General features: G+C 47.0%; 1 protein-coding gene across 3 annotated transcripts in view; it reads right to left on the bottom strand.

Moving 5' to 3' along the window:
* Window positions 1-21,404, bottom strand: part of SLC4A9 (solute carrier family 4 member 9) — a 983,109-nt gene that overhangs the window by 545,989 nt on the left and 415,716 nt on the right. The gene's annotated exons all lie outside the window — the stretch shown is intronic.

A 21,404-nucleotide genomic window follows, 5' to 3' on the forward strand; every position in this document is an offset into this window, starting at 1 on the left:
GTACAGTTACAATTTTTCCATTGTTTATATGTTTACATGTTGTTTTTCTTCAGTCCGGGAGTACTGAATTGCACTAGGGGGGAATGTGGTGCCCCCAGGAGTATGGTCGCCACAATGGCATTACCTTCCTCCTAGGAAGCGTGATGTCATGCCTGGAAGCAATGAAGGGTCTCTCTGACATATAATCTTTACACACAAAACAGTTCCCACTCCAGGCCAGCAGAGGGAGCTTTGAACCAAAACTAGGGGAAGAGCTTCTCTCTGGGGGCCAGGAGGGGAAATTAGTGAGTTCTGTGAGGAGGGCAAAGTGTGTGGACGTGAGGAGAAGAGTGGTGAGATTGAGCAGAGAGTTGAGGCTCATTCCCAGCTGGAGAGCATGATCTGGAGCCTGGTCTCCAAGGTTGTATGGATACTGACGGTCCTGCAACAGAAACCAGAGGAATAGGAAGCTGTAAATGCTCGATTCCCATCTAAGACTCGGAGGCACCACAGCGACGTGTGAGCCAAAGGAGATAGAAGGCTACAGCTGTCTGCCATACGAGGTAGATCCAAAAGGAAAGAAGAAGGAGGAACGTCAGTGTAACACAGTACTGCATGTACCTCAAGTAAGTGCTAGAGAGGAGACTACACAACCCATCTGATAGAGAGATTCCTAAGTTGCTTCCAGGCTAATCAGCTCCTGTGCCATCTGTAATCTGGACCCTGGACTGCACTTACAAAGTAAAGGTAAAGAAACTACACTTTGCTGTGTCCTTGCCTTCTTCCTGCAACTTCTTCAGCACTGCTACATCTCTGTGCCAGACACTGCACCCTCTTCCTCAACACCTACCCTCTTCATCTACTCTGCCCTGGGACTACAGCCCTGCCTGTGGAGGGCTATAACATCACTGCTGCACCCCATCATCTGTCCCAGAGGATCTGTCTGCAGCGTCGGCTTAACACCTCCTTTGCCGAACACCACAGGTGGCGTCACGAATCACTCATAAACTTTATTCCATCACTCAACTCCATTTACATGGGCGCCCAGGGCCACGGACTGGGTCACCGCTGCTGTGACATTCCCCTCTGAAGGATCGGCCCGGTACCGAGTACCCCACCTATGAACAGTGGAGGTCAAGATAAGATCTAGAAGGCCAAGTAAAATCTTAGTGAGAGCTGCTCGCAGGTTTGCTAGAGAGGCAAATCAGAACCCCAGCTTGACTGCAAAAGACCTTCAGAAAGATTTATCAGGCTCTGGAGTTGTGGTATATTGTTGTACAGTTCAGAGTCACCTGCACAAATATGGCCTTCATGGAAGAGTCATCAGAAAAAAAACACTTTCCTGTGTCACCATGAAATTCCTAGTCAGAAGTATGCAAAAGAACATCTAAACAAGCCTGATGCATTTTGGCAGCAAGTCCTGTGCACTGATGAGGTTAAAATAGAACTCTTTGGCACAATGATCAAAAGTATGTTTGGATAAAAAAGGGCTAAGAATTTCAGGAAAAGAACATCTCACCAATCATTAAGTATGGGGTGAAACAATCATGCTTTGGGGTTGTGTTATCCAATGGCATGGGGAACATTTCATGGGTAGAGGGAAAAATGGATTCAATGAAATTTCAACAAATTCTTGATGCAAGCATAACACCATCTGTAAAAAAGCTGAAATTGAAAAGAGGATGGAGTCTATAAACGGATAATTATACTAAACACACGTTACAATCCACTACATCAAAAGGCACAAGCTGAAGGTTTTATATTGGCCCTCACAGTCCCCTGATCTGGACATCATTGAAAATCTGTGACTAGACCTCAAAGCATTGCATGCAAGACGACCCAGGAATCTCACAGCACTGGAAGAAAAATAGATGAAAATCCCTCAAACAAATATTGAAAGACTCTTGGCTGGCTGCAAAAAGTGTTTACAAGCTGTGACACTTTCAAAGGGGGTGCTGCTTGGTACTAACCATGCAGGGTGACCAAACTTTTGCATTTCCCATTTTCATTTTTTGCAATTAAAATGTAAAATTTTTCTGTCTAGATACAAAGGAAATATGTCATCTTTACCTTCAGGCATTTTAGAGATCATTTCATCTTCAACTTGTTTAACTATTTACAATAACAGTGAATTTGACTAGGGGTGCCCAAACTTTTACATGCTACTGTACATGTGCATATACATACATGCATGTACTCTGTGTATACGTGTGTGTATCTGTATGTATGTGTTCTGTGTATACATGTATGTATTTATGTATGTGCTTGGTGTTTTTATGTGTATGTATGTGCTCTGAGTATATATGTGTGTATGCATGTATGTTCTCGGTGTATACAGTTGTGGCCAAAAGTATTGGCACCCCTGCAATTCTGTCAGATAATACTCAGTTTCTTCCTGAAAATGATTGCAAACACAAATTCTTTGGTATTATTATCTTCATTTAATTTGTCTTAAATGAAAAAACACAAAAGAGAATGAAGCAAAAAGCAAAACATTGATCATTTCACACAAAACTCCAAAAATGGGCCAGACAAAAGTATTGGCACCCTCAGCCTAATACTTGGTTGCACAACCTTTAGCCAAAATAACTGCGACCAACCGCTTCCGGTAACCATCAATGAGTTTCTTACAATGCTTTGCTGGAATTTTAGACCATTCTTCTTTGGCAAACTGCTCCAGGTCCCTAATATTTGAAGGGTGCCTTCTCCAAACTGCCATTTTTAGATCTCTTCACAGTTGTTCTATGGGATTCAGGTCTGGACTCATTGCTGGCCACCTTAGAAGTCTCCAGTGCTTTCTCTCAAACCATTTTCTAGTGCTTTTTGAAGTGTGTTTTGGGTCATTGTCCTGCTGGAAGACCCATGACCTCTGAGGGAGACCCAGCTTTCTCACACTGGGTCCTACATTATGCTGCAAAATTTGTTGGTAGTCTTCTGACTTCATTATGCCATGCACACGGTCAAGCAGTCCAGTGCCAGAGGCAGCAAAGCAACCCCAAAACATCAGGGAACCTCCGCCATGTTTGACTGTAGGGACCGTGTTCTTTTCTTTGAATGCCTCTTTTTTCTCCTGTAAACTCTATGCTGATGCCTTTGCCCAAAAAGCTCTACTTTTGTCTCATCTGACCAGAGAACATTCTTCCAAAACGTTTTAAGCTTTTTCAGGTAAGTTTTGGCAAACTCCAGCCTGGCTTTTTTATGTCTCGGGGTAAGAAGTGGGGTCTTCCTGGGTCTCCCTTTTCATTCAGACGCCGACGGATAGTACGGGTTGACACTGTTGTACCCTCGGACTGCAGGGCAGCTTGAACTTGTTTGGATGTTAGTCAAGGTTCTTTATCCAACATCCGCACAATCTTGCGTTGAAATTTCTTGTCAATTTTTCTTTTCCGTCCACATCTAGGGAGGCTAGCCACAATGCCATAGGCTTTAAACTTCTTGAAGACACATTCGCACGGTAGACACAGGAACATTCAGGTCTTTGGAGATGGACTTGTAGCCTTGAGATTGCTCATGCTTCCTCACAATTTGGTTTCTCAAGTCCTCAGACAGTTCTTTGGTCTTCTTTCTTTTCTCCATGCTCAACGTGGTACACACAAGGACACAGGACAGAGGTTGAGTCAACTTTAATCCATGTCAACTGGCTGCAAGTGTGATTTAGTTATTGCCAACACCTGTTAGATGCCACAGGTAAGTTACAGGTGCTGTTAGTTACACAAATTAGAGAAGCATCACATGATTTTTCGAACAGTGCCAATACTTTTGTCCACCCTCTTTTTTATTTTTGGTGTGGAATTATATCCAATTTGGCTTTGGGACAATTCTTTTTGTGTTTTTTCATTTAAGACAAATTAAATGAAGATAATAATACCAAAGAATTTGTGTTTGCAATCATTTTCAGGAAGAAATAGAGTATTATCTGACAGAATTGCAGGGGTGTTAATACTTTTTGCCACAACTGTACATGTAGAGAGTGAGAGGAGAAGTTATTCCCCATGAAGTGATTGCCACTTATTAAGGTCTGGGTTCTCTCCAGACACCAGAGTATAATAGACGTTATATGTACAAAATAAAAAATCATTATACTCACTGGTTGCCTTTCCGGACTTTCTCTGCTTCATAGAGTCACTCATCTGGTTCTCATTGTATATTCACATTGTTGCCATGCACATTAGGTGCAGACTTCCATGTCTGAATAGTTTGTGGGGGGTTCTGCGCATTTGTCAAAAAATGTCACGGTGCACACCTTGATGTCATGATGCAGTGACCTTTACCATTAGGGCATCTTTGGATGAGTTTCTACAGAACCTTAGCCGGTCTAATCAAGCCCAGAGGTCTTTGGAGAAGAGGGGTTGGAAAGGTTGCAAGTAGAGTTGAGCGAAACGGGTCGAATAAATTCAAAAGTCGCCGACTTTCGCAAAAGTCGGGTTTCATGAAATGAAACCTTACCTTAGCGTGAGGTCGGCCACGAGGTCGGCGACTTTAGCGCCAAAGCTGCGTTTCAAAAGATGCTTTAGCACCTTTTGCAGCCAATCAGGAAGAACGGACACTGTGGGCAACGTGATGACATAGGCAGCGGTCACCACCATCTTGGAGAAGGGCATGCAAGTGATTGGCTTGCTTTGTGGGGCGTCACAGGGGGTATAAAAGGGCGTGCACGCCGACCGCCATGTTACTCATGCTGATCTCAGAATAGGGAGAGCTGCTGCTGATTCGGTAGGGAGAGCGTTAGGGAGGCAAAAAGAAAAAAAAAACTGCTTCTGCTGATAGCGCTTTTCACTGTAGTTACTGTGCAGTGAAAGGTGAAGATTTTTGCTTTTGTGCAGCAGCGCTGGTGGTGATTAGCCTGCCTTTTATGGCTAGCTGCATTGCTGTGTGCACACTGGCGTTCAAACTGCTTTTTTAAAAGCAATCCAAATTGTATTGTTTTGTCCTGGTGAGGTAGTGAGCGTTCATTTTTTCACACACCGTACAGCGGTGTACGCTCCTCACACAGTACCGTGTAACGGCTGTTATCACGGCCAAATTGAAGCTATATACGTGTGTGACTCTGTAAGGAAAAGTCGAGGAGTTTGTCCGTTCTTACAGACCTACACCTTATAGTTTTGTCCGATTTTCAAACAGTTTAGTATATTTGCTGTTTGATTACATTCAAAACTAGAGAGAGACAGTGTGCGTCAGTCCGTATACAAAAACACGGAGCTTGACAATTTTACATACACCATACAGCGGTGTAATATAAACAGGGCCTGACAGTAGCCAACTGTGTCCTGAAGTCTAGAGAGATTCCAATTCTCAACAGTCCTCTATACATCTTTCTAAGACCATCCAGAATCTGACTGTCACATTGCGGTGTAATAAAAACAGGGCCTCACAGCATCCAACTGTGTCCTGAAGTCTAGAGAGATTCCAATTCTCAACAGTCCTCTATACACCTTTCTAAGACCATCCAGAATCTGACTGTCACATTGCGGTGTAATATAAACAGGGCCTGACAGTATCCAACTGTGTCCTGAAGTCTAGAGAGATTCCAATTCTCACCTGTCCTCTATACACCTTTCTAAGACCATCCAGAATCTGTCTGTCACATTGCAGTGTAATATAAACAGGGCCTGACAGTATCCAACTGTGTCCTGAAGTCTAGAGAGATTCCAATTCTCACCTGTCCTCTATACACCTTTCTAAGACCATCCAGAATCTGCCTGTCACTTTGCGGTGTAATATAAACAGGGCCTGACAGTATCCAATTGTGTCCTGAAGTCTAGAGAGATTCCAATTCTCACCTGGCCTCCATACACCTTTCTAAGACCATCCAGATTCTGACTGTCACATAGAGGTGTAATATAAACAAGGCCTGACAGTATCCAACTGTGTCCTGAAGTCTAGAGAGATTCCAATTCTCACCTGTCCTCTATACACCTTTCTAAGATCATCCAGAATCTGACTGTCACATAGCGGTGTAATATAAACAGGGCCTGACAGTATCCAACTGTGTCCTGAAGTCTAGAGATATTCCAATTCTCACCTGTCCTCTATACACCTTTCTAAGACCATCCAGAATCTGACTGTCACATTGCGGTGTAATATAAACAGGGCCTGACAGTATCCAACTGTGTCCTGAAGTCTAGAGAGATTCCAATTCTCAACAGTCCTCTATGCACCTTTCTAAGACCATCCAGAATCTGACTATCACATTGCGGTGTAATATAAACAGGGCCTGACAGTATCCAACTGTGTCCTGAAGTCTACAGAGATTCCAATTCTCCCCACTACTATATACACCTTGCACTGTTATGATGAGTCACCGAAGGAGGAAAAAACAAAATACCAGCTAAGTCCAGAAAAACCAGAGAGGTTGGCAGCTATCGGATTGCAGACCCCTGAACCTATCCACAACAATTAGCAGTAGCCATGGGGGGTTCCTACAGTGCCCTAGACCCCTCAATCACAGCCGGAGAACTTTATAGCCTAAAGACAGAAAGGGGAAAAACTAAACTGCCCCAGAGCAGACCCCAAAGCAATAGGCAGCCCCCAACATATAATGATGGTGAAGCAAGATGAAAACACTAACACAGATAGAAAGATAGGTTGAGCAAATGATGGGGCCCAAGCTAACTACATAGGACAGGATAGGAAAGCTGCTGTCTGCCATCCGCAAAAACCCTATCAAAATGAGCCAACCGACTGATAGGAAAAACAGGCCCTGAAGTCGCTAGGCTTCAAAAGACTATATCAGCACTCAGGTATATTCTGAAGACAGAGCAAAATATCAACAGATCAGAGACAAAAATGGAATTCAGCTCACCCCCGGCCGGGGATGGCATAACTCCCAAAAAACAAGGCAAAACAAAAACAAAACTGAAGAGTACAAAGCAGAGCAGAAAAACTTAGCTTTGAGGTGCAGGAATCAGACTGGTCTCCAAGAATCCAGCAGGAAATTCAACAGCCAGGAAGAAGGGCGTCGGCAGCCTTATATCCAGTCCTCAATTCCAGCCACCCAGTCATCATCTAGCTGCCCCGGTGTTTGGTAATCAGTCTCACTACCTTCCTTCACTAGAGGAGGGAGTTCATCAGACCTCAATGGTGAAGGGAAAAATGAACTCACAACATTGTACCTTGTTTTACAGGACCATAAAGTGTTGGTTTTTTGGGGACATTTTCCCCAAAAATGAGGAAGCGTGGTGGAAGAGTCCGTGGAAGTGGGCGGGGGTTGGCAGCTGGTAATGATGGTGTTGGTGGTGGATCTGCTGGTAGTGGCAAAATAGCACCTAATGAAGGAGGTGTTGAGCCTGCGTCATCGTCTGCCTCCACAAGGCCTCGAAGGCTCCCTTTTCTGGGAGTAGGTAAACTGCTTTTAAAGCCGGAGCTTCAAGAACAAGTTTTGGCTTACATTGCTGACTCAGCCTCCAGCTCTATCGCCTCCTCTTCTGAAATTTTAAAAAATAAAAGCACTGAGTCGTAATTGGAGGCTCATGGTCATGAACCACAACTTTACTTGTGTCCTTCACCCCAACCAAAATCAAAGGATGCGGCAGGCCACACTACAGATTACTCCATGGAGCTGTTTTCACATACCATGCCTGGGTTATCAAGTCAAATCATGAATTACCCAGGCCAAGATGAATCTGACATGGAGTACACTGATGCACAGCCACTGATAGATGATTCTGCTGGTACATTCACTCAGAGCACTACATTGTCCTCGCAGTGTACTGAGCCAGAATCTGACCCTGATGAAACTCAGGTGCCCCTTCCCGCATACAATACCACCGTACACGGTGACACAGAGGAAGGTGCACATGACATTGAAAAGGAGGTGATGGATGACCCAGTTGATGACCCAGATTGGCATCCATTGGGGGAAGAGGGTGCCGCTGCCAATAGCTCAGAAGAGGAGGAGGAGCATCCGCAGCGGGCATCGACATCACAACAGCTGTTATCTGGCAGGCCCGGAGCAGTGCAAAAGCAGGTTGCAATAACCAAAAGAGTTGCAGGACAGCTTGGCCAGACGGTCAAAATAGCACAGCGTGCAAGGCCTCAAAATGTCTTCCCTAGTAGGAAGAGTGCAGTGTGGCACTTTTTTGAACAAAATCCAAATGATCAGGCAAAGGTTATCTGTAAGAAGTGCGCAAAGACCTTTAGCCGGGGGAAAAATCTGAGAAATTTGAATACCAGTTGCATGCTAAGACATTTAACCACCATGCACTTGCAAGCTACCAAAACTCACGTACCACATGTGCAACTGCTCCCAAAGAAGGTAGTCAGCAACACTACATTGTTTCCCCCACTGTAAGCCCACCGCTTAGCACACCCCAAGCAGCAAATGTTGAGTTGTCGTTGCAAGGGCAAATCAGTCAGGGAATCACACTGTTATTGCAATGAAAGACTGAATCTAGGCCATCAGAAAGAACACTAACTCCATCACCATCATCAACCCTCTCTCAGTCCGCCATGTCCACCGCTAGTTCCACCATATGCAGCTCTCAAGTCCAGCTCACCCTACCAGAGACTATAAGTAGGACAAGAAAGTACTCATCCTCTCATCCACGTACACTGGGTTTGAACGCCCACATTGCCAAACTAATCTCGTTAGAGATGATGCCCTATCGCTTTGTTGAAAGCGCAGCTTTCCGCGAACTCATGGCCTACGCAGTACCACGCTATGACCTACCCAGTCACCACTTCTTTTCGCGCAAAGCCATCCCAGCCCTCCACCTTCATGTGAAAGACCGCATTGTCCATGCACTCAAGCAATCAGTGAGGGGAAAGGTACACCTCACAACTGATGCATGGTCCAGTAGGCATGGCCAGGGCCGTTACGTGTCCATCACTGCCCACTGGGTTAATGTTGTGGATGCAGGGTCCACAGGGGACAGCGGTGGTGGGACAGTGCTGCCTAGCCCACGGTATAGGAAACAGTTGGCTGTAGCCAACTTGTTTCACTTCCTGGCGCCGCTGGAGTGGCAGCCTGTTACAGTAGCTCCTTCTTTGCTCTCCTTTTTTCTCTATTTTTTCTATTTTTCCTTTCTCTTTTTTATTGTTACTCCAAAGGACATTGCACTATGGATAACCAAAAGAGGACCTGGACCTTTGATGGACTTTTTACCTTGTTTTTACTTGGATCTATTGTGATGGGAAATCCAGGAACTGAAAAAGACCCTATTGTCTACTCCAGAGAAGCTATACTGCTGCTTAGGGATACAGCAAGGCAGCATGCTGCTAATAGACCAGAGGACATTCTACCAGAAATAAGGAGGACTAAGAGAAGAGGTTGCAGAGCTGGAGCCCTCAGGAAAGCTAGAAGAAGGCGCTATAGACCTGCTCTTCCCTCCGTCATTATGGGCAATGTGAGGTCACTCGGGAATAAGATGGACGAACTGTCGGCGCTGACCAGACATCATCGGGAATTAAGGGAGTGCAGTATGTTGCTGTTTACAGGGACCTGGCTCACCGAAGGTACTCCGGACACTGTTGTCTCGTTGGATGGCTTTAAACTCATTCGCACGGACTGGACAAGGGAGAGCGGTAAGAGGAAAGGCGGAGGGCTGGCGATATTTGTGAATGATAGATGGTGTGACTCTAAGCACATCGTGGTCAAGGAGCAAACATGCTGTAAGGACATTGAGCTATTAGCTGTGGGCATGAGACCTTTTTATTTACCGAGGTAATTATCGCATGTAATCATGATAGCTGCATATGCCCCCCCTTCTGCGAAAGCAGATGCCGCCACAGAGGTCCTACAATCCACAGTGAGCATGATGCAGTTCCTCCACCCCCAAGCACTCCTTCTGGTTTTGGGAGACTTCAATCATGTGTCTCCAGCATCCATACTACCCAGTTGCACACAGTATGTTACCTGCCTCACTAGAGACAACAAAATATTGGACTTGTTCTTTGCCAATGTGAGAGGGGCATATGCCTCGTCAGCCCTACCGCCCCTTGGAAGATCGGATCACAACCTAGTGCACCTCCAACCCGTGTACAAGCCACTTGTACAGAGAGAACCTGCTGTCACTCGCACAGTGAGGATATGGACTGAGGAGAGTGATGATGCTCTGAGAGACTGCTTTGAAACAACCACTTGGGATGTGCTGCAAGATTCCTATGGTGATGAAATGGATGGTCTCACACATTGTATAACGGACTACATTGATTTCTGTGTAGACAACACGGTACCCACAAAAGTAGTGAGGTGCTTCTCTAACAATAAACCATGGATCAGCCCCGGAATAAAGGCTCTTCTCAAAGAGAAGAAGTTGGCCTTCAGATCAGGTGACAAGGGCAGGCTGAGAGATGTGCAGAAAGATCTGAAGGATCTAATCAGGTAGGGAAAGGCTAATTATAATAGAAAGATTGAACTGAAATTGTCACAGAAAAGGATTCATGAAGTCTGGGAGGGTCTAAAGTCTATATCTGTGCATAGACAGACTGTCGCCAGGATGGTTGTAGATAAAGAGGGGCTTAATGAACTTAATCTGTTCTTTAACAGATTTAATCACACACTGGCTGCTCCTGCCCCTGCATACCATTCACACCTCTCTGCTACAATAACCTCACCCCCTGCTGCAACTTGTCAACTGAGCCAGGGTCTGTTCTTCACAAGTACCCAGGTTGAAAAAGAACTGGATAAGATCAAAGTTTTGAAGGCTGCAGGTCCTGACGGCATCAGTGCAAGGCTAATCAAAACCTGCGGGCACCAGCTGAGTGAGATCATTACATATCTGTTCAATATGAGCCTGAGAATAGGTATAGTACCACAACTGTGGAAATTATTGTGTGTGGTACCAGTTCCGAAGAAACCTTATCCGAAAGACCTTAATGACTATAGACCTGTAGCATTGACTTCGTACCTGATGAAGGTACTAGAGAGTTTGGTTCTCACACGTCTCTGTCCTCTAGTGAGCTCGGATATGGACCCTCTCCAGTTTGCCTACAGGCCGGGCATTGGTGTGGATGATGCAATTATCCACCTTCTAGATAGGACTCTCTCTCACCTGGAGAAACCTGGGAACACTATGAGAATAATGTTCTTCGATTTCTCTAGTGCTTTTAATACCATACAGCCAGGTCTACTGAGAGACAAGCTGGGCCTTGTTGGTGTGGACCTCCGACTCTCCACCTGGATACTTAACTACCTCACGAACCGACCTCAGTTTGTAAAGGTTTGGGACAGTGTGTCAGACACGGTGATCTGCAATACAGGGGCACCTCAAGGTACAGTTCTTGCCCCTTTTCTCTTCACACTGTACACTGCAGATTTTAAGTGCAACTCATCTAGCTGCTACTTGCAGAAGTATTCTGATGACTCTGCAATAGTAGGCCTCATCACAGGAGGAGATGAAAGAGAGTACACAGATACTAACCAAGCTTTTGTGGAGTGGTGTCAGAGGAACCACCTTAGGATTAATTCCAGGAAGACCAAGGAATTGGTGGTGGACTTTCGCAAGGGAAAAAATCCACCAGTAATGGTGAACATTCAGGGAAATGACATTGAGATAGTCGACACCTGTAAGTACCTTGGTGTGATCCTCAATAATAAGCTTGACTGGGCCCATCACTTGGATGCAGTGTACAGGAAGGGCCAAAGTAGGCTTTATCTGCTCAGAAGGCTGAGAGCCTTTGGAGTTAGGCGGGCACTCCTTGCATCCTTCTTCAACTCTGTTTTGGCATCAGTCATCTTCTTTTGTGTGGCGTGCTGGGGTAGTGGCATATCAACCAGGGATAGGAATAGGCTGGACAAACTGATTAGAAGGGCCAGCTCTGTCCTGGGATGCCCCCTTGATCCAGTTCAGGAAGTAGGCGACAGGAGGATACTGGCCAAGGTGAACTACATGGTGCAGAATGATTCCCATCCCATGCATGAGACCGTGACAAAGATGTGCAGTACTGTAAGTGACCGGCTACTTCATCCTAAATGTGAGAGGGAGTGCTATCGAAAGTCCTTCCTTCCTGCTGCAGTTAGGCTGTATAACCAGCACTGTCCAAAACAGAGAACGACCCAAACAGTGAACTGATAGATCCAAAAGTTGTGATAGTCTGGTTATATCTTTTTTTTTTCTTCGTATATGTACCTACCTACTGTCAATGTAATGCCTTTATGCATCTGTATCTGTACTTGTTCCTGCCTTGCTGCTGTAATGCTCTGAATTTCCCCATGGTGGGATGATTAAAGGATTATCTTAGGCGTTCGACCCTCCTCCTCCTCCTCCTCCAGAAGCGAAAGCTCGTCCACAGAGCGCAGTCGCACGAGAACTCAATCCGCAGCTGCCAGTGTTGCACACGAGGTGTCCCCCTATCGATCAGCTAGTGGAAAGTGTCAGCAGACTGTGTTGAAGATGATGAGTTTGGGCGACAGACACACCGCGGAGGTACTGGCCGACTACTTTCAGCGACAAACTGAGTCATGACTGGGCAGTCTACATCTTGAGGCATGCAAGGTAGTTAGTGATAACGGCCGGAATTTTGTGGCAGCCATAGCCCTTTCAAAACTCAGACACATACCTTGCTTGGCTCACACCTTGAACCCTCTGGTGCAGTGCTTCCTCAATAATTATCCGGAGTTAACAGGCATGCTCCATAAGGTTCGAAGACTGTGCTCGCACATCTGGCGGTCGCCCGTACACTCCAATCGCATGCAGAAGCTGCAGCGATTGCTCCACCTTCCCAAGCACCGCCTAATTATCGACGTTGCAACAAGGTGGAACTCCACCCTGCACATGGTGGAGAGGCTGTGCAAACAGAGGCAGGCTGTAATGCATTTGTGGGAGGATACAGGGGCAGGCACTTTGAGGGCAGACATGGAGTTGTCAGGTGTGCAGTGGTCGAAGCTGAAAGACCTCTGTAAAGTCCTTCAGTGTTTTGAGGAATGCACACGGCTGGTAAGCGCAGACGACGCCATCATAAGCATGAGCATCGAACTTATGCGTCTGCTCATGCAAACCTTGACGCACATTAAGGAGCAGGCATCTGCAGCCGAGGATGATGAGGAAGAGGAGGAGGGAAGCCTTGATGACAATCAGCCATTGTCTGCTCAGGGACCTCTCCTGGACGAGGTGGAGGAAGAAGAGGAAGAGGAGGAGGAGGATGATGATGGGGATGATTATTTAGGGGAGGAGGATGCTTCTCGTGGGGCAAGAGAAAATGTTGGCGTGGCAAGGTCTGGTACAGGCTTTGTGCGTGACTGGAGGGATGTGGATTTGCCAGAAAGTGCTCCTCCACCCAGCACTCGCAGTGCATCATTGACACCGGGAACATTGGCTGTTATGAATGAGTCACCGGAGGAGGAAAAAACAAATATGCAAGCTAAGTCCAGAAAACCGGAGAGGTTGGTAGCTAGCGGATTGCAGACCCCTGATCCTATTCACAACAACTAACAGTAGCCATGGAGCGTTCCTACGGGGGTCCTAGATGCCTCTTCACAGCCGGAGAACTAAATAAGCCTAAAGAAAGGGGAAATATAAACTGCCCCAGAGCAGACCCCAAAGCAATAGACAGCCCTCAACATGTATTGTCGGTGAAAACAGATGAAAACACAAACACAGACAGAAAAACAGGCAGAGCAAACGATGGGGCCCAACTAACTATATAGGAAAGGACAGAAAAGATGCTGGCTGCAATCCACAAAAACCCTACCAAAAATGTCCCAACACGTCTGATAGGAAAAACGGCCCTGAAGTCACGAGACTTCAAAATCCCTATATCAGCACTCCGATATATTCTGAAGACAGAGCAAAAGAGATTTAACCGATCAGGGACAAAAATGGAAATTCAGCAAAGCCCTAGCTGGGGCTGGCTGAACACAAAACTAAGCAAATCAGACAAAATCTCACGGAACAATAACAGAGCAAAACTTAGCTTTAGAAGACAGGAACTGAACTGGAGGCCAGAGCTCAGAGCAGAGAAATCACCAGCAACCCTACAGGGCGTCGGCTGCCTTATATCCACTCAGAGATTCCAGATGTCCAATCGCAATCCACCTGTTCAGGTGACAGGTCTCTCCCATCCAAATCAGTTTCACGACCTCCCTTCACCAGCAGAAGGAGTTCATCGGACATCAAAGGTGAACGAGAAAATGAGTTCACAACAATTGGCCCACATGTCAGATTATGCCTTGCAGATCCTAAAAAGGGACCCCCGCATTGCCAAAATGATGAACGATGACGACTACTGGTTGGCCAGCATCCTGGATCCACGCTATAAAGGCAAATTCCAAAATATCATGCCACAGGAGAACCTTGACCTAATATTGGCTAACAAACAAGCAACTCTGGTAAACCGGTTGGTTGAGGCATTCCCAGCACACAGCAGCGGTGATGGTTCTCACACGAGCCGTAGGGGCCGGGGGCAACTTGGAAGAGGTGTTGGTGGTGCACACATCAGAAGTGGCGTTGGAGACAGGGGTTTCATGACCATGTTGTGGACTGATTTTTCAAGTCCCGCTCACACGACTGGTAATACTGCATCGATTGAAAGTGACAGGAGACAGCACTTGTCAACTATGACCCAAAATGTGGATGATCTAACTTTGCTTGCCATTGTTTTCAATGTGGTTCGACGAACATTTGACGAACTTGCCTCCTGTGCGACGAACCAAAACACTAGCGGGGTGGCTCAACACTACTCCTGATATATAGACGTACATTGTTAATGTTTAAACTATGCTATATATACCTGCTATCTGCTGATACTGTACACTTTATCTACTTTTTATATTCTTTTGTAATCCATACTGAGCCAGTGAGCGTCTGTGTGACTGAAGGAATATATATGGAGATTGACAATTATCCTTTGACTGAATAGAGCTGTACACTTCTGATACAGTGCCATTGCCATATATCTGATGTTATTTTGTGTCTATTTTGTGCTAAATTTGGAAGTTTGGTGGAAGAGGCCTCGGACGTGGGGGGGCCAGCTGGTGCTGATGGTGGTGGTGCATCTGCTGGTAGTGGCAAAAGCACAATAGCAGCTAAGGCAGGAGGTGTTGAGCCTGCGTCATGGTCTGGCTCCGGAACGCCTGGAAGGCTACCTTTTCTGGGAGTAGGTTAACCGCTTTTAAAGCCAGAGCATGAGGAACTGGTTTGGGCTTACATTGCCGAAACAGACACCAGCAAATATGCCCTCCTCTTCTGAAGTTTAAAAAAATGCAAGCACTGAGTCATCAAGTGCTGGCTCCTGGTCAGGAAGAACCCCTTTCCTTGTGTCCTGCACCCCCACCCAAAGTGAATGATGCAGCAGGCCACACTTCACATTAGTCCATGTAGCTCTTTCTATCATACCATGCCTGGGTTATCAAGTCAAATCGTGAATTCCCCAGTCCAAGATGAATCTGACATGGAGTGTGGGTGGCCAGCCAGAGCAGTGGGGTTAATCGGTACCGGGCCGATATCTCACAGGGATGTGTCATGGTGGTGGTGACCCGTTCCGTGGCCCTGGGCGTCCATGCAAAGGGGTGAATTACGTTTATAGGTGAATGATACGTGATGCCACCTGTGGTTTTTGATTAGATTGACCAGCGCTGCAGTGGCGCTTCTCTGGGACAGATGTTGTGGTGCAGGTAAGATGTAGAAGCCCTGCACAGGTAGGGCCGTTGTCGCAGGGCAGAGGAAAGAGTTGGTAGATGGTGTGAAGTGCAGGATGTAGCAGAGTCGTGCGCCAGGCGCAGGAGAAAGAGGACAGACACAGTCGTGCAGTTCCTTTCCCTTTACTTGGTAAATGCCGTCCAGGACCCAGAGTACAGATGGAGAAGGAGTTGGTCAGCCTGGAAGCCAATTTGGAATTCTCTCTCTGCAGATAGGTAGTGTGGCCTCCATTCTAGCGCTTATCTGAGGTACTCGCAGTGCTGAGTTCAATGAAGTTCCCCCTGTTGACTCTCTCTTGGAACTTTCTCGTATGGCAGGCAGCCGTAGCCTTTTCCTTCTGGCTCCCACACGTCGCTGCTGGGGCCTCCGAGCCTTAGTTGGGTACAGAGCATTTACAGCTGCTACTTCCTCTGGTTTCTGCTGCTGGAACATCAGTGTCCCTACAAACTCGGAGACCGGAATCCGGACCATGCGCTCCAGCTAGGAGTGAGCCTTAACTCTGCTCATCCTCCAGCTCCCCTTCTCACGTCCACACACTTCCCCTTCCCTTCACAGACTGCCCTAACTTACCTCCTCCCGACCACAGAGAGCAGCTCTTCAGCAGTAAAGTTCAGAGGTCTCCCTGCTGGCCTGGAGTGGGAAATGTGTTGTGTGTTGGTTTAACTGCTAGAGAGAGCCTTCGTTGCTCCCAAGCATGACATCACACTCCCTAGGAGGAAGGTTATGCCACTGTGGCAACCGTACTCTTGGGGGCGCCACAAGTGCACTGATGCCCAGCCACTGCTAGATGATTCTGCTGGTAAATTGACCCAGACCACTACATTCCCCTCGCACTCCACACAGCCAGAATCTGACCCTGATGAAACTCAGGTTACCCTTCCCATATACTGTACCACCTTACACGGTGACAAAGAGGAAGGTGCAGATGAAAGTGAAGGTTCGGCCCACCCGCTGTCAGACACACAGCCGTACTATGAGGGGCCCTGTGCCAGTGCCGTCGCCAACGAGTGAGCCCCCCCTGCTTGCTCAGGATCACAGCACTTGCAAAGTTGAAATTCTTACCTCTCCCTGCTCCACCGCCAAGACGTCTTCCGCGTTTCCTGACAGTGATATTCTGATCAGAGAGCGCAATGACATCACGCCTGTATGCCCAGATTAGTACAGGGATTCCCTAGCGAGGAGACTTATTTGAGGAGACTTATTTAATTGTTTTCAAAGTTGGGACAGCAATTTTTGGGGAGCACTATACTCTGGAGAATGATATATGAGGCCCACCATACACTGGAGCATTCCAAAGGTGGACATCAGACACTGGAGCAGCATTTACAGGGCCCATTATACACTAGAGCATTAGAAATGGGGCCCATTATATATAGAGCATTATTTGGGCCCATAAGACAGTGTAGCTTCATCCATGGGGACCAACATATACTGTAGCATTATGTGGAGCTCATCATATACTGTTTCAAACATTATATGGGACCAATGATTCTGTATGGATAAATATATGGGCCTCATTACACTGTATAGCGCACTATGCGGAGGCCGTAATACTGCATGGAGTAATATACTGTCCGTTTTTGGAGCTATTGGAGAATTTAAAATGGATATCAGTCATGAGATGTAAAAAGTGAAGTATTTTTCATTGTACTATACCGCTATTTCTCTGCCGTATAGGAGCCTCATGAGTTGTGCTATGTGTTAAAGGGGCGCTCTTTGGCCTAGGGCACATGAAAACCTGGAGCCAGCCCTACCCCCCACAAATTTAGCCAAATAACCCCCATTTTTCAGTGCGTAACTAGTAATATGAAGTAAATTAAGGTTGAAATGCTTCAGAAATAAGAATTGATGTTAATAAGATTGATGATTTTGGCATTCAAAAGGGCACTGTAGGTGTGTTTCCTGTCCTCCACTCCCTGCCGACTTTGCTTCCCCATTGACTTGCATTGGGTTTCGTGTTTCAGTCGGACCCCGATTTTTCCCTATAGTCGGCCGATTTCGTTCGACCCGACTTTTGCAAAACCCGACTCGACCCGAAAAAAGGCAAAGTCACTCATCTCTAGTTGCAAGTGAAGTGATTATAAGAGTAAAGTAGCTTAATTTGCACTTTGGGGTGACAGACCCTTTATATATGTAGGGAGCAATGCTTCTAGGAGAAAATACAATATATCTGCACACACAGAGGCTGACTGAGTCCATATGTGGAGGCTGCAAAGTAAGGCCTCTTTCACACATCAGGTTTTCGCCGTCAGGCGCGATCCGGCGCTTTTGACAGAAACCGGATCCGGCAAAATAGAATGCCGGATCCGGTTTCCCCCCCATTGACTTGCATTTGCGCCGGATCGCGCCGGATGGCCATGCGTTTCATCCGGTTTTCGCCGGATCCGGCAATGTGTCGCGATCCGGCGTCTGGAAAAAACGGCTACTGTAACGTTTTTTGTCTCCGGCGAAAAAGCCGGACACGCCGGATCCGGCGCGTCCGGCTTTATCACACAATGAAAGCCTATGAGCGCCGCAATGCGCCTGATCCGGCGAAAGCCGGATCCGGTGGCCGGATCTGGTTTTTTTGGTCTGAGCATGCTCAGTAGCTCTGCCCACAAGACATATATAAAAGCAAGACAGTGGGACCCACAGCCACACCCAACATGCCACCCAAGAAAGCAACCAAGCGCAGCAGGAGAAGGCAGGAGACCACTGCAGCACCATCAGCACCACCACCACCCCAAATGGAGCAGCAAATGGAACATGCTGAGGAGGGGAGGCCAGCAGCAGATGAGAGACGGTAATTATCAAATCCCCCATTCCTCCAAACTAGGGCTATTGAATATCAAGATATTCATTGGCCCTTTGTTTCTCTTTATTCAACAGCCGCCCAATAGATGCAGCAGCAGCAGCAATGGCAGCAGCTGGAACACCACCCACAGGCATGGAGTGTGGCCACCAGGAAGACAGCACATCATCTTCTGGGAGCCCTCCCTCGCATCGTCAGCGTTTGACGGTAAGTTTTTATTTCCAAAATCCATCATCTCTGTAATATATGTCTATTCATTGCCTTTTATTTCAAAACAGGATTCACAAGATGAAGAGGAGCTCCCAGAAGAAGAAGGAAGGGGTGGACAGACACCTGGAGTGGGCTCACAATTGGTAAGTTTTTTGCATCAAACGCAGAAACACAACATCACACTACACACAACACATAGAAAACAATGTTCTGCAGACCACACACAGCAAACAAATGCCTACATCCAAAGACATAACATTTTTTGTTTTCTTCTCTAGTCTTCCCAATCTGGTGCTCGGCCAAGAGGTCCTCGCAGTGCCTCCCAGGGTCGTCGGCGACAGCAACGCGGCGGTCACCAGCGTGCAAGTATAAATATTTTTGCTTTGTTTGTTTGCACTTTTTATTTCATTTTTTTTGTGGAGGCTAATTATGTTATTTTTGTCTTTTTCTTTAACAGCCTTCACAGCGTGCTCCCGACTCTGACGGTGAGGATGGAGGACTCGATGTGGACCACCTCATCGATCTCGTCAGAGAAAGGGAGCCGCTCTGGAATATGGCTGACCGCCGCCACGCTGACCTTATCGTTATCCGACGACTCTGGGAGGAAATCTGTTCGCTCCTTGTGGGCCGCTGGGAGGACCTCGATGTTCGGGCCCAGATTAAAGAGCGTAAGTATATACAGTACCGGTTGCTTGATGTAAACCAGTGTTTCCCGAACTCCAGTCCTCGTGGTCCCCACGGATCATGTGTTCAGGATTTCTATTTACTATGGAAATCCTGAAAACATGACCCCTGGGGACCATGAGGACTGGAGTTTGGGAAACACTGATGTTGTATACTAACCACTTTGTCCTTTCTCGTTTCAGGGAACAGAATTGTGAATCGGTGGCGGTCTGTGAGGGATCGTTTCAAGAAGGAGTTCAATAAAGAGATGCGGGCCCCGAGTGGATCTGGAGGACGCAGGAGCAAGTACAAGTACGCAGAAGCCCTGTCGTTCCTCCGGGAAACAATGGTCACTAGAAGGTAAATATTACACACCACATGTGAAAAAAAATGTTAGATGTAAATTTTTTTTTTCAGCCAGGGCCATACCATGTCAGTATTTTAATTGTTTTTTTTCTCTTTATTCCACAGCACGGTGAGCAGCACTCGTGAGCCTGCACGATTGGACCCTTCTGAGGCGATCCCTGAGGAGACCGGCACCGAGGGACACTTCGACTGCCCCGGTACATCTGCACCTTCCCAGCCTTCCCACACATTCGACCCATCTGTCCCATCCACCAGCACAGGAGCATCGTGGCCGCCTACATTACATGAAGCTGCTGGTGAGGAGATCGCTTTCCCTTTACCCCACCCTTCTGCCCCTGCCACCTCTAGTACACCTGCGGGTACTGGGCGGCAGCGGCAGAGGGGTCAGGAAAAGACTTATGCGCCAGAGTTCTTGCATCTGAATGCATCTTTCCAGAACTGTCTAAAAGTCTTGTCAGAGCAAATCTCCGCAGGCTATCAGCAGATCAACTCCAGCATTCTGGAGGTGAAGACACTTCTGCAAACCATGCATTCAGAAGCAAGATCTTCGCCAAACCACACCTTTTTCAGGTCTGTTGTGGAGCGCATGGAAACGCTCTCTCCTGCCCAGCAGATGCATGTAATGCATTCATGCCACGCTGCTCTCCAGCAAGTTACCTCCCAACCTCCTCCTCCCACCACAGTAGTTCCTCCACCTGCACCCCCTCCAGCCACTTTCCATCCTCCCCCTCCTATTACATCTACACCCCCTCCAGCCACTTTCCATCCTCCCCCTCCTATTACATCTACACCCCCTCCAGCCACTTTCCATCCTCCCCCTCCTATTACATACCATCCACCTCCCCAGCACCATCCACCTCCCCAGCACCAGCAACCTCCCCAGCACCAGCAACCTCCCCAGCACCAGCAACCTCCCCAGCACCAGCAACCTCCCCAGTACCAGCAACCTCCCCAGTACCAGCAACCTCCCCAGTACCTGCAAACTCCCCAGTACCAGCAACCTCCCCAGTACCAGACATCTCCCCACTTCCAGCAACCTGCCCCGTACCAGACATCTCCCCACTTCCAGCAACCTGCCCCGTACCAGACATCTCCCCACTTCCAGCAACCTGCCCCGTACCAGACATCTCCCCACTTCCAGCAACCTGCCCCGTACCAAACTCCTTCCCCATACAACTTGCCATCAACATCATCTGCTCCTACAGTCCCTGCCCAACCCTCCACTCCACCACCCACCACCTCTTCTGCTTCCCACATGTCCACCCATTCTGTAGTTTTTTCCACACCTCCACCTCTAACTGTTCCTTCCCCACCACGATCCCAGTCCTCTCTCCACACTCCCAGTGTCGAAGTGTCCCGCAGCCCCTCCAGCAGTATTTCCACCACACACTACACAGATTTATAATGTGTGTATTTAAATAAAAATGACCAGTTTTATGGTTTCAAAGCTTTATTAAACAAGTTTATTAAAATTTTAAAAAAGTTTACTAAAAAAAACATTTTTCAATAAAAGTTAAATTATTTTACACTGGTTGTCTGTCATTTCTTTCTGCAGCGAAAAAGGTTAAATACAGGGTATTTAAAAGGTGAAATGGTATTCAAAACTAGGTATATAACTGTGGGTAAATTTTAGCTTTTTGCCACAGTTGTGTTCCTGGTTGAGTTTGAAGCAAAGTATTTCACCTAAAAAGTTGTGTTTATTGTTGGTGATTTCCTAACAATGTACACAACTTTTGTTAAAAGGTGAAATACTTAGCATAAAACACAACCAGGTACACACCTGTGGCCTAAAGCTAAAAATAGTAAGACCATGACAAGAT

The sequence above is a fragment of the Dendrobates tinctorius genome, unplaced genomic scaffold, assembly GCF_039654945.1.
Source record: "Dendrobates tinctorius isolate UK_male_01 unplaced genomic scaffold, ASM3965494v1 ptg000036l, whole genome shotgun sequence".
NCBI classification, from domain to species: Eukaryota; Metazoa; Chordata; class Amphibia; order Anura; family Dendrobatidae; genus Dendrobates; species Dendrobates tinctorius.